The sequence below is a fragment of the Cajanus cajan genome, chromosome 4, assembly GCF_000230855.2.
Source record: "Cajanus cajan strain Asha chromosome 4, NIPB_CcT2T_4, whole genome shotgun sequence".
In the NCBI taxonomy this organism is placed as follows: domain Eukaryota; kingdom Viridiplantae; phylum Streptophyta; class Magnoliopsida; order Fabales; family Fabaceae; genus Cajanus; species Cajanus cajan.
This window is the reverse complement of record NC_138520.1, coordinates 26,491,387-26,504,502: the sequence shown is the minus strand read 5'-3', so window position 1 is coordinate 26,504,502 and position 13,116 is coordinate 26,491,387.

The window sequence follows — 13,116 nt, the reverse complement described above, 5'->3', positions numbered from 1 at the left end:
AACTACCATCACGATCATCTGCCTTAGTGGGGAACGGCAGTATCAAAGGTTGGAAGCTCGCTACGATTGAGGATCACCTTTCTTCCTTAGCTGGTGAGGGAGATTGGTTAGCTTTCAACAAGACTCTAGCGTTAGCCGTGTTTGGGACAGTCCTATTCCCCTTTCACGCTAACAAAGTGGACCATGCCGCTATAGACGCTTTCTTCGCCTGGGACGTGCACATGAAGAATCCCGTGCCTGCCATTCTTGCCGACACCTTGCTTTCTGTCAACATATCTCAACAGAAGCAAGGGAAGATTATCCGATGCTGCACCTCCTTGTTATATGTGTGGAGCATCACACACTTCTACGCCTCTAGTCACATGGGGACTTTGCCCGATCCGTTGAGGAGCTTTTCGAAGATCCCCGTATGCCGCCGCTATGCTTCCGAATGGAAGGAAGAGATGGAACAGTGGAGCAGTGAGCACTTCACATGGGTTTGTCCTTGGTTCCGTCCGAGCAGTGTATTGATGAGATGCGGCAGTTACCCAAGCATACCTTTGATGGGCCTCAAAGGTTGCATAGCTTATTCACCTAGATTGGCTATGAGGCAACTTATGAGGACTCAGATTGTTCCTACCAAAGAGGAGCTTGGAGGATTGTGTTTCTCCTTTGATTCCGAGTATCAGATAGACATGCACGCTGTCATTAGAGCGTGGGAGAGACCAATCTATGAGGGAGATCGAGAGCTTGGAAAGCCTCGGGTATCCGTCTCCACCGACTACGAGATTTGGAGGAGCGAGAGGGGGGTGCCCCAACCATCCACCTCTTGCGCGACCGCATTCACGAGGAGGGTGCTGCAAGAACAAGTCGATGCCTTGACCAAGAAGCTGGAAATCATGGGAGCTCAGATGAGGGTTCTTGAAGAGAAGAACGAAGAATCTAGTTTCTCCATTGACGGTCTACAAAGGCAGTGCAAGAAAAAAGACCATGAGATAGAGCGGCTCAAGGACGAGTGTGCTAACCTTAATGAGAAGGCTATTCGGGCATCCAAAATGCCAAAGGTCGAACCGAATAGTCAACTCCGAGATGTTGACGCAAAGATAGCACACCTTGAAGCCGAGTACGCAAGGCAGGCACAGTTGATCAAGGACATACAAGATGATCTACTCTTGACTCGATCCGATGCGCAGCAATGGCGGGAAGTTGCTCAACAACAAACCGCAAGCCTTTCCGATTTTCGCAAGAAGGAAAGGGAAGGATTAGCACAGATGGCTAAGCTCCGAGAGGAGAAGAATCGAGCCGAAGACGAGCTTAAAGAACTGCAAGCCATGATCAACTACCACATTCAAAAGGCGAAGGACGCTCAAAAGCTTAGCGATAATATGAGCCAAGCAGTCCATACGCAAGCCGAAGCAATGGCCCGTCATGTAGAGGAAGCCGAAGATGAATGGAGAAGAAACATGAACCCCCCTGTGGGTTTCTATCGGCTTTTCTCATTTTGTAAAAAATTGCTTCGAAGCATTGTATAATGAGTTGTACACTTTCTTTGATTAATAAATCAAATTTTTGAGATCTATGAAATCTTTCAATTGCCTTTGCATTTCATAGTCATTCATTTGCATACATCTCTCCTAGTAATTCATTAATAAACATTAATAAAAAGAAAGAATTAACCGACGCGTATGTTCAGAATGGATCGCACGCCATTTGTTATTAAGTGTAAGCCAACAACCGCGCAAAGCGAACGCACATCAACTCCGTTGTTGGTAATCAAGACGAATAAAGGGGAGGTCCGACACCGTTAAGGATCACTGCTCCAAGACCTTTTCCCTACGAATCGAATAAGGTGGTGCCATGGATATACGACATCCATTCTTCTGCCGACAGCGATATCTCTAACATCGCTGGACTTGGGGGCATGACTAGGAGTGGCAGGATCTACACTCCCGAAGATCTTCATGATAAAGCTCCCAAGAATAAAGGAAAAGAAAAAGAAAAAGAAAAAAACCGAGGAAAATAAAGAATCCGAGGATAAAGATCAAAGGACGAAGGGGAACCAAGATCCTTCTCGACGTTCTTTAAGCCAGATCTTTAGGAAGGCCGGTTCACAAGCGTCAAGGCCGGTCGTCGTCATCAAGTGCTCTTCTCCTTCCGATAGGGATGTATAGACCTGATGACTGTTAGAGATTACTCCTCGGGGACAGCCCGACCCCCGAGCCTCGATAGGGCACATGTTTCCGCTATAATTATAATAAAATCGTTCTTTATTATTTCTTATTGCTTCTTTTCTTGCTTGCAATAAATCTCTAGACCACATTATTTTAACCCTGTTTGAATAAGCATGAATGAGGTTAAAATTGTCTTAATAACAATAAACCCGCATCATTTTTATGTGGAAGTGTGTATGACAACTTGGAGCACCATTCCTTGGCCTCGACAAGTGCCATCATGGATAAAAAAGAAATCCTTTAAAAACAAAAATCATAAAAACAAAAAAGCTCGGCAGGAAACCCAAAAAAGGGGGCTGCGCAAAAATAAGAGCGAAGAACCCGCTAGGAATCCCACGAAAGGGTGACCTAGGCAAAAATTAGGGTTGCAAAAATAAACAAAAACAAAGGTCCGCTGAGACGCCACAAAAGGGTGTTTTAGGCAAAAAATAAGGACAATCAAAAAGCAAAAGAAATCCATGATGGTACCATGAGCCGAATTCAAAAAGAAAGGTTCAAGGGAAGCTATCTAAGTTGTCAAATCACAACGTCAATAACAGGACTTTCTTAACTTCATAAGTGTTTAATCAAACAAGCCTAAACACATGAGCCTACCTTGGCCAGCCATTCTTACAAAAACCGCTTTCAAAACAATAATAATCCCCTCTAAAACACAAACTTTTGAACAAAAAATATCTTTCCTTTCTTTTCTCTTGTCCCAAACGATTTTAGAATAATCTAGTGGAAACATGGAGAAATAGTGGTCAATAGGAAGGTTGATACATCTTCTAAAGGAAGGGAACGATCACTGGGTTGATAACACCAATCTCGATATAACACGCATCATTCCTCGGTTACAGAAATCGGCAGCGCACAGCCCGTCTAAGAGGAATGGCAAAATCCAAACAAAGAAACGCATCGGTTAATTCTTTTGAAAAAATAAATCAAATAGAATTAGGTGCATCATACCGCATACATGCATACAGATGATAGGTGTACTGGAAGATCACTTATTCTCTGTTTATTGAAAAAACAAAAAAAAAAACAAAAACAAAAACAAAAAAAAAACAAAAACAAAAAAAACAAAAAAACAAAAAAACAAAAAAACAAAAAAACAAAAAAACTTCAGAAAAAACAATGCGCCCGTACCATGTTCAGTACGCCCGTACTAAAATTAGGGTTATGAACAAATTTTCAACTCAATACGGGCGTACTGAAATGAATACGGTCGTATTGGCCATAACGTCCACACCAATACGGGCGTATTGAATTCAATACGGCCCGTATTGGCCCATTCTTTTGTACATCAACAATAAGATCAGTACGGCCGTACTGAATTCAGTATGGGCCATACTTTTTTCTATAAATACGCCCCTTCCCCCTCTCATTCTGCACAACATTCTCATCCCTCTACATACCTTGTCTGTGAGTGAGTTTGAGATCCCCCTAATTCTGAGAAATGGCCGAGTCATCAAGAAAGAGACAGAGAGTCCCCGCGCAACTAGAAATGACCGCGCGGCATCAAGAGAGGCTGGAGTTCCTTGAGTCATTCATCTTCCAGTCGTTGTCGCCACCGGCCCGAAACGGGCCTCGGCGGTCGCGAAGACGGTCGAGCTCGCTTTTATTTTAGTTTTGAAAATGTATTGGATTATTAGAAAGACTTGTTCTCAAACTGAGACCTTGTCAATCTTATCCAATTTATTTATTAAATGTCTCACCAATCCATATTAATCCCAAGCGGGACCCTCTATGGATTAGTGGTTTTCGCAAAAGGAGGGTTCGTGGAGTCGCCACCAATGTTTTACTCAAAACATTGGAAAAAGGGATAAGGCAATTGATTTTATAAATCAACTTTGGCCATTACAACCAGAGTTGGGTAAGGGAGTCGGTTACGCGTGGGGAAGGTGTTAGCACCCCACAGCGCCCCTTTCGGGTTCCCTATGACAGATTATTTCTAAAACAATAGCGTAAAATTACTAAATTACCCCTATTTATTATAAGCGATTATAAATTAACTATCTACATGATGACAGTTTAAATATGCACACAGAAAGCAGTAAAAGGAAGGATTTAAGAAGAAACCTCTTGAAGCGTGCTTTTATATATTGAGTAAGACTGGGAAGCTTTTTGGCGTTCCCTCACTCTACAAGCTCGCTCGCTCCTTCCTAAAAACTTTTGACTATGGAAATCCGGAGGATTTCCCTTCGACTAGGTTTGAATCTCCAAGCTAAGTGCTCGGAATTCCGGAACTTCGTCGGATCGACTCCCAGAGAGATTTCTAGGGCAGAACACTGCTCAAAAACCCCAGAATACTCAAGGAGGGAGTCAAAACTGAGTAAAAAAGTGTCCAATGACGTCCAATTGACGTCATATTTATAGGGAACAGGCCCAATACGGGCCCTGGAGCCAATACGGCCGTATTGAAATTTTTGAACTTCAATACGGCCGTATTGAGTTCAATACGGCCGTATTGAAATTCAGAAATTTCAATACGGCCGTATTGAGTTCACTGCGGCTGTATTGAAGCTTCAATACGGCCATATTGATTTCAGTACGGCCGTATTGAAGTTTCAGAAACTTCAATACGGCCGTATTGAGTTCACTGCGGCTGTATTGAAGCTTCAATACGGCCGTATTAAGTTCAGTACGGCCGTATTGGGCTTCATTCCCTCCACTTTCTTATTTTGAGCTATTCTAAGACCTCTAGACCTACAGAGAACCCTCCTAGGGCCTTCCAGGAGTCCTTCTGGCTGATCTTTCTTCAGTCTTCGAGAGTCTTCAAGCTTTATTTCCGACCCGGGCAATTTTAGGGGTCTACAGCTGCCCCCCCTTTACTTAGTCAAATGGTCTTTTGGTGTACCGATTGACAAGTAAAGGAGTTGACCCAATTGTCTGGGTAATGTGCCATCCTTCCGACTTGTAGTGTCTTCAGGTGGGAAAATTGTTGAGTAGCCTCTCCAGGTTGGTGCATACCTCCGCGCTTCTAGTCACTTTGGTAGCGTGAGTCTTGCCCTCTCCAGGGTGAGTTTGCCCTCTCCAGGGTGAGTATTAGTCGTCGCCTCTCCAGGCTCGTGCGTGAGTCTTGCCCTCTCCAGGGTGAGTTTGCCCTCTCCAGGGTGAGTTTGCCCTCTCCGGGGTGAGTATTAATCGTCGCCTCTCCAGACTTGTGCGTGAGTCTTGCCCTCTCCAGGGTGAGTTTGCCCTCTCCAGGGTGAGTTTGCCCTCTCCGGGGTGAGTATTAGTCGTCGCCTCTCCAGACTTGTGCGTGAGTCTTGCCCTCTCCAGGGTGAGTTTGCCCTCTCCAGGGTGAGTTTGCCCTCTCCGGGGTGAGTATTAATCGTCGCCTCTCCAGACTTGTGCGTGAGTCTTGCCCTCTCCAGGGTGAGTTTGCCCTCTCCAGGGTCTGCCTCCGTGTTCTTGACGACATTGGCAATGTGAGTTTGCCCTCTCCAGGGATTTGAGATGATTTTTGTCTCCACAGTCCACGATGCTGCTTCGACGGTTTGATTTTGGTGCCACTGAGGGCTGGATAACGCAGGGATCCGTCTAGGGGATGTGCAGTCATTCATAGGTTCCTGTGCCCCAACTTGCATTGCATTGTTGGTACCCATTGAGGAATTTCTGTTTCCTTGGGGTGTAGACACAGATGCTCTTCTTGAATTGAGCGATGCCTTATGTTTGGCTGACGTCCTTTGACGTTGGTGGAGTATCCCGGTTATCTTTATTCGGGTATCTCTTTTGGGTTTTCTAATTTTTGTCGCCTCTGTGTAGGCTGTTATCCGCTGGGGATTCTGTCGTTGATTTTGATTAGCCTCTTCTGTTAGGCGTATCAGCTCGACGTTCAATGATTGGCTAAAAAGCCAAATTCCACTTGGGGAATTGTTATTGATTTTTTTTTTCTTTTTTTGGGTTTTCCTTTTTGAAGGAGTGCCTCTTGTGTAGGCGACTGGGGATTTGAAGTTCAGTGTTCGGCTGAGTGCCAGATTCCGCTTGGGGAATACTTATTGATATTTTTGATTTTTCTCTTTTTGCAGGGATGCCTCTGAGTAGGCGATTGAGGAATGAGGGATCTTATGTATCCCAGAGTATTATTTAGGAAGCCTCTGCAGGCTTAGCCTCACTCAACACTTGAGTTGGAGAGCTATCTTCACTGAGGAAGTGTTAAGTCCTTTGACTTGTATATACTGTTTGGATGATCGCACTTCCATTGGGGATTGCGTCGATCTTGCTTTGATAGCTCTCGCTGGGAAATTTGGCCCGTGAGCTTGAGTTGAGGTTTCTCTGGGGAGTATTATTTCTGCGAGCCTCTCCAGGCTCATTTATTCTGAGAGAGTATTATTTCTGCAAGCCTCTCCAGGCTTTAGTTATGATGAAAGAGTATTATTTCGGCGAGCCTCTCCAGGCTCAATTATTCTGAAGGAGTATTATTTCGGCAAGCCTCTCCAGGCTCAATTATTCTGCGGGAGTATTATTTAGGCAAGCCTCTCCAGGCTCAATTATTTTGCGGGAGTATTATTTCGGCGAGCCTCTCTAGGCTCAATTATTCTGTACGAGTATTTTTTCGGCAAGCCTCTCCAGGCTCAGTTATTCTGTATGATTTGTTGGATTTTCTGTATTTTTGCATTTTGTTTGCTGCTGTCATACACAAGCAATTTTCTATTTTTCTATTTTATGCGGTTGCCTCATGATAAGGTCTTTGAATGTGCAACTAATGTGTGTGTGATGCACAAATGCAATACAATTTTTTTATTTTTGTTCATTTATTTAGAAAAGTGAGTGGCTCTCCCTATCCTCTTCTTCTTGGAGGACTTTCTGTCATTGACGCGAGGGAGTATTTTTGTGAGCCTTTATGCAGGAGATTATGGATTTTACAGGAACCCCTCCAATTTTCTTTTATTGACCGATTAATAATGGAATTTCGTACAATTTTTATGAAAAACCAATTCAGAGGCATAATCACATGGTCAAGAAAGAAAAGAAACAAATGGATATTTTTATTGATATTCACAAGTGTTTTTACAGAAAGATATACAGAAGGAAATTTCTGAAGAATGGCTGGCCAAGGTAGGCTATACATTTTTGGCTTAAACAATTATATCTGTAATTGTCGCTCTTCCCGTTCCCCTAATCGTTTCGGGTGAGATGCCTGAGCCAGGAGTGTAGATACTGCAAGACGCTTGCTTCTAGAAGATTATCACTTGAACCGCCTTTCGGTTTTCGGTTCAAGTGATCGTTGCTTGCTTTGTTTTTATATCTTATTCTTTTGCCCCTAACTTTTGCTTAGGACGTATCCTAACGGGGTAAATTTGCCTTTGTTTTGCCTAGTACCCTTGTACTGGCAGGCTTTTTATTTTGCCCTAACTTTTGCCTAGGATGCCCTTTTTGGGTTTTCATCCTAGCGGGCCTATGCAAGCAACGTCTTCAAGCATAGTACTTCTTTACCACGTCAGCGTTGACTGGGTATCGAAGTTCTTCTCCATCCATGTCTATGAGGATTAATGCTCCTTTTGAGAAAGCTCGCTTTGCCACATACGGTCCTTCGTGATTTGGGGCCCACTTTCCGATTTTGTCCTTTTGAGTTGGTAGTAATTTCTTCATTACCAACTCTCCCTCATGGTAGACTCGAGGGTGGACTTTCTTGTCAAGAGCCTTTTTGATCTTCCTCTGATAGGCTTGACCATGGCATATGGCGTTCAGCCGTTTCTCTTGGATAAGGTTCAACTGGTCGTATCGGCTTTGAACCCTTTCTGCCTCGGAAAGTTTTGCTTCCATGATTACCCTTATATAAGGTTTTTCGACTTCCACGGGTAGAACTGCCTCCTGAAGTCCTATAACCATGAAGAGCAAAGGGTAATATCTCGTGTCAGTTTTTAAATGAGACAACCATCTTTTGCACTATTTTCTTGATGTTCTTTTTGGTTGCCTCGACTGCCCCATTCATCTTTGGCCGATATGGGGAAGAGTTGTGGTGTTGGATCTTGAATTCTTGGCTCAGTTCTTCCACCATTTGGTTGTTCAGATTAGATCCATTATCAGTGATGATTTATTTCTCCATGCTTCCACTAGATTATTCTAAAATCGTTGGGACAAGAGAGAAAAGAAGGAAAGGGTATATTTTTCAAAAGTTTGTGTTTTAGAGGGGATTATTTTTCAAAAATGGTTTTTGTAAGAATGGATGGCCAAGGTAGGCTTATGTGTTTAGGCTTGCTTGATTAAACACTTATGAGGTTAAGCACATCTTTGTTATTAATGATTGTGCTTTGACAACTTGGATAGCTTTTCTTGAGCCCCTTGTTGAATTCAATTGATGGTACCATCATGAATTTATTTTGTTTTTTGATTGTCCTTATTTTTGCCTAAAACACCCTTTTGTGGCGTTTTAGCGGACCTTTGTTTTTGTTTATTTTTGTAACCCTAACTTTTGCCTAGGTCACCCTTTCGTGGGATTCCTAGCGGGTCTTTTGCTCTTATTTTTGTGCAGCCCCCCTTTTTGGGTTTCCTGCCGAGCTTTTTGTTTTTTAAAGGATTTTTATCCTGAATGGATTTCTTTTTATCCATGACGGCACTTATTGAGGCCAAGGAAAGGTGCTCCAAGTTGTCGTGCACACTTCCACACAAAATGATGTGGGTTTATTATTATTAAGATGATTTTAACCTCATTCATGTTTATTCAAACAGGGTTAAAAATGATGCGGTTTAGAATTTTATTATAAGCAAGAAAAGAAGCAATGAAGAATGATTTATTATAATCATAGTGGAAACATGTGTCCTTATTTCATCACCGATATGGGTCCCAATATTGACCTTTTTTATCTCTCGGCCATGCCCCAAATTCACGGTCTCCAATTCCTCTTGACATGGTTGGAGTAGACGAGTTTCTTGATCTAGCAATCTTTGCAGATCCGGAGAGATGGTCTCCTCATCACTGTCCAACTCAACCCGTTTATCCTCAACTTTCGGATCCCGGTCAGAGCGAACAATTACAGACATAATTATTTTATTGGTTCTGTTTAGGTTTAGAATTTATTAATGTTAATGGGGAAAGAGAGAAAAGAATAAAAAAGAGAATAATGTGTGAAATATGCCTCTTTATTGATATATGTATGTAAAACTGTACAAAAACCCTTATTTACATGAAAAGGTTCTCATGATCTTGGGTACTGATCATGAGTCCCTAAAAGAGAAATATGAAGGGGCCCTATCGTGGCTTGTTCTTCTCTCTACTCCTGCTTTGGTAGAGGATTCTTGCTCACGTCGGGCGCTGTTGAATCAAAAGTGATCCACCCTGCATCGATAAGGTCTTGGACCTTATTTTTGAGAGCTCTACATTTCTCCGTTGAATGCCCCGATGCCCCCGAATGGTATAGACATTTGTCTTGCGGTTTGTACCAATAGGGGTGAGGTGGATCAATCTTCTTTAGTGGAACGTAAGCTAGAAGTTTGGCTTCTACTAGCTTCGGCAGGAGATCGCTGTAGGTGGTCGGAAGTTTATCAAACTTCTTCACAGGGGTGAATTGCGACTTTCCTGACTTCGAAGTGGAAGAAGATGAAGAAATATTTACGGCATTGACTCCTCCCTCCTTCTTCTTCCCGTAGGTCTTCTTGGCTTCAAATGATTGGGAAAGCCCAGCTAGCTTCCCACTTTTCAGCCCTTGTTCCACTCTTTCGCCAATGGTGATGATGTCCGAGAAGAGTGTTGTCGTGTTCCCTATCATCTTGTCATAATAGGGACCGGTCAACGAGTTTATGAATTGGGACACCGTCTCCTTATCCGACAGCGGGGGCTCTATTTGTGCCGCCAACTCCCTCCATCGTTGGGCGTACGCCTTGAAGGATTCATCATTTGTCTTACTCAAGGCTTGAAGATCGGACCTATCGGGTGTTAGGTCGATGTTATATTTATAGCGCTTGAGAAAGGCGTCGGCCAACTGCCTCCATGTGCACACTTGACTTCCATCCAGCTGCATATACCAATTGAGTGCGGTGTCAGCCAAGCTCTCTTGGAAGCAATGGATCAAGAGCTTTTCATTGGTAGCATATGCAGCCATTTTTCGGCAATACATGGTGAGATGACTTTTGGGGCAAGTCGATCCCACATATTTTGGGAAATCGGGCACTTTGAATTTGGGAGGGAATTGGATGTCCCTCACCAAGCACATGTCAGCGGCATCTTTGATGTCGAAATCATACCCCTCCATAGCCCTTAGCCGATCCTCGAGGGCGTGGAATTGTTCTTTTGAAACTTCGGGCTCTTTAATCATGATTCCAGCCCCAATAGGTATGGCATGTGGAGGATCTTCTTCATGCTCTTCCTCCTCTCCCTCATGATGGGACCCATGGTCACTGTGATGAGATCCATGAATGTTATGGTGACGCATGAGTTCCAACATTTGCGCCATCTGCTCTTTGAGCTGTGAAAGCTCGGTCGTGAGCTTCTTGTTTTGTTCCTCTAGCGCTTCCATTTTCTTGATTTTCTTTGCGCGTGTGAGGACAGAGAGATGACCAGCCACTTTCTAAAATGAATGTTTATTCTAATTAGCTTATTTATGATATGAATACACTCTTGATGTGAGCTTGATAATCTTTCATCTTTGAGGCGCTGCCTTTTTAAGATGAAAGTTTATCACCCTCCCTAGGCTATTATCTCTCCACAACGGAGAATCTCAATAGTCATGGGTCTCTTTCACTCACATCGAGAGGGTATTAGTGAACCTATAAATGATGATGAGGATGCATGAGGTATTATTGATAATGATGCCTATGCTCCTTACTTTTATTATATTTTCACACATTGGTTTTTCCTCTCATGTCATGACATTTTCATGCATGGGGATTATTCTTTAGACCTTATCACGAGGTTATTTATTAATGCACAAACAATTGCACATAAGCATTTACACAAACAATTCACTCATCCACGAACAGTCACGAGCGAATCACGAGGTAGGGGTATCCTGCAGAAAAGTGCATATTCAAGGTGGTTCTAACTGTTCTCACCAGTCCAAGGCCCCCAAGGTGCCCCCATTATAGGGACCCAATTCCTCTCATCGTAGGTCGATGGAAAGCTCCAACGCACCGTCGGACTCAAGTTCATGGTTATCACCTTGAGTGATGTTTTCCGACAACGGTCTACGGGCACCTATAGACCCATTCGACAACCGGCCATACTAACATCCACTCCCTATGGTTAATCACTCATGCCCCCGGGTATAGAGGGAACTGTTGTGTGCAAAGGTTTGTGTGCAGTTTTTATTTCAAACAATTGCGTAAATTTAAAAATACAACAGTTATTAAAGCCAAATAGATAAACATGTTATCATACAAGTAAGGGGTAATGAAGTAATTTTAACTATTATTTGTTAAAGACAATCTGTCACTAAATGGGACTGACTCTCGAGATCTCCCCAGCGGAGTCGCCATCTGTCGCCACCGGCCCGAAACGGGCCTCGGCGGTCGCGAAGACGGTCGAGCTCGCTTTTATTTTAGTTTTGAAAATGTATTGGATTATTAGAAAGACTTGTTCTCAAACTGAGACCTTGTCAATCTTATCCAATTTATTTATTAAATGTCTCACCAATCCATATTAATCCCAAGCGGGACCCTCTATGGATTAGTGGTTTTCGCAAAAGGAGGGTTCGTGGAGTCGCCACCAATGTTTTACTCAAAACATTGGAAAAAGGGATAAGGCAATTGATTTTATAAATCAACTTTGGCCATTACAACCAGAGTTGGGTAAGGGAGTCGGTTACGCGTGGGGAAGGTGTTAGCACCCCACAGCGCCCCTTTCGGGTTCCCTATGACAGATTATTTCTAAAACAATAGCGTAAAATTACTAAATTACCCCTATTTATTATAAGCGATTATAAATTAACTATCTACATGATGACAGTTTAAATATGCACACAGAAAGCAGTAAAAGGAAGGATTTAAGAAGAAACCTCTTGAAGCGTGCTTTTATATATTGAGTAAGACTGGGAAGCTTTTTGGCGTTCCCTCACTCTACAAGCTCGCTCGCTCCTTCCTAAAAACTTTTGACTATGGAAATCCGGAGGATTTCCCTTCGACTAGGTTTGAATCTCCAAGCTAAGTGCTCGGAATTCCGGAACTTCGTCGGATCGACTCCCAGAGAGATTTCTAGGGCAGAACACTGCTCAAAAACCCCAGAATACTCAAGGAGGGAGTCAAAACTGAGTAAAAAAGTGTCCAATGACGTCCAATTGACGTCATATTTATAGGGAACAGGCCCAATACGGGCCCTGGAGCCAATACGGCCGTATTGAAATTTTTGAACTTCAATACGGCCGTATTGAGTTCAATACGGCCGTATTGAAATTCAGAAATTTCAATACGGCCGTATTGAGTTCACTGCGGCTGTATTGAAGCTTCAATACGGCCGTATTGATTTCAGTACGGCCGTATTGAAGTTTCAGAAACTTCAATACGGCCGTATTGAGTTCACTGCGGCCGTATTGAAGCTTCAATACGGCCGTATTAAGTTCAGTACGGCCGTATTGGGCTTCATTCCCTCCACTTTCTTATTTTGAGCTATTCTAAGACCTCTAGACCTACAGAGAACCCTCCTAGGGCCTTCCAGGAGTCCTTCTGGCTGATCTTTCTTCAGTCTTCGAGAGTCTTCAAGCTTTATTTCCGACCCGGGCAATTTTAGGGGTCTACAGTCGTCGAGGGTGCTCGACTTCACCATCCTCCGGGCAATGGAATGGGAGGATGAGGTCAGAGGCTACATCAACGCCATAGGATGGGGATTCCTCCTTGATCCCCACCCTCAGATCTTCCCGATTGCGACGAAGGAATTTCTGGCTACCGTCGGCGTCACAGAGTCGACGAACAGCTTTGGCGCGACAGTCTACTCAGTGGATTTCTGGATGAGGGGAGGATACCGCTCCCTGACACTGGACGAATTCAATGT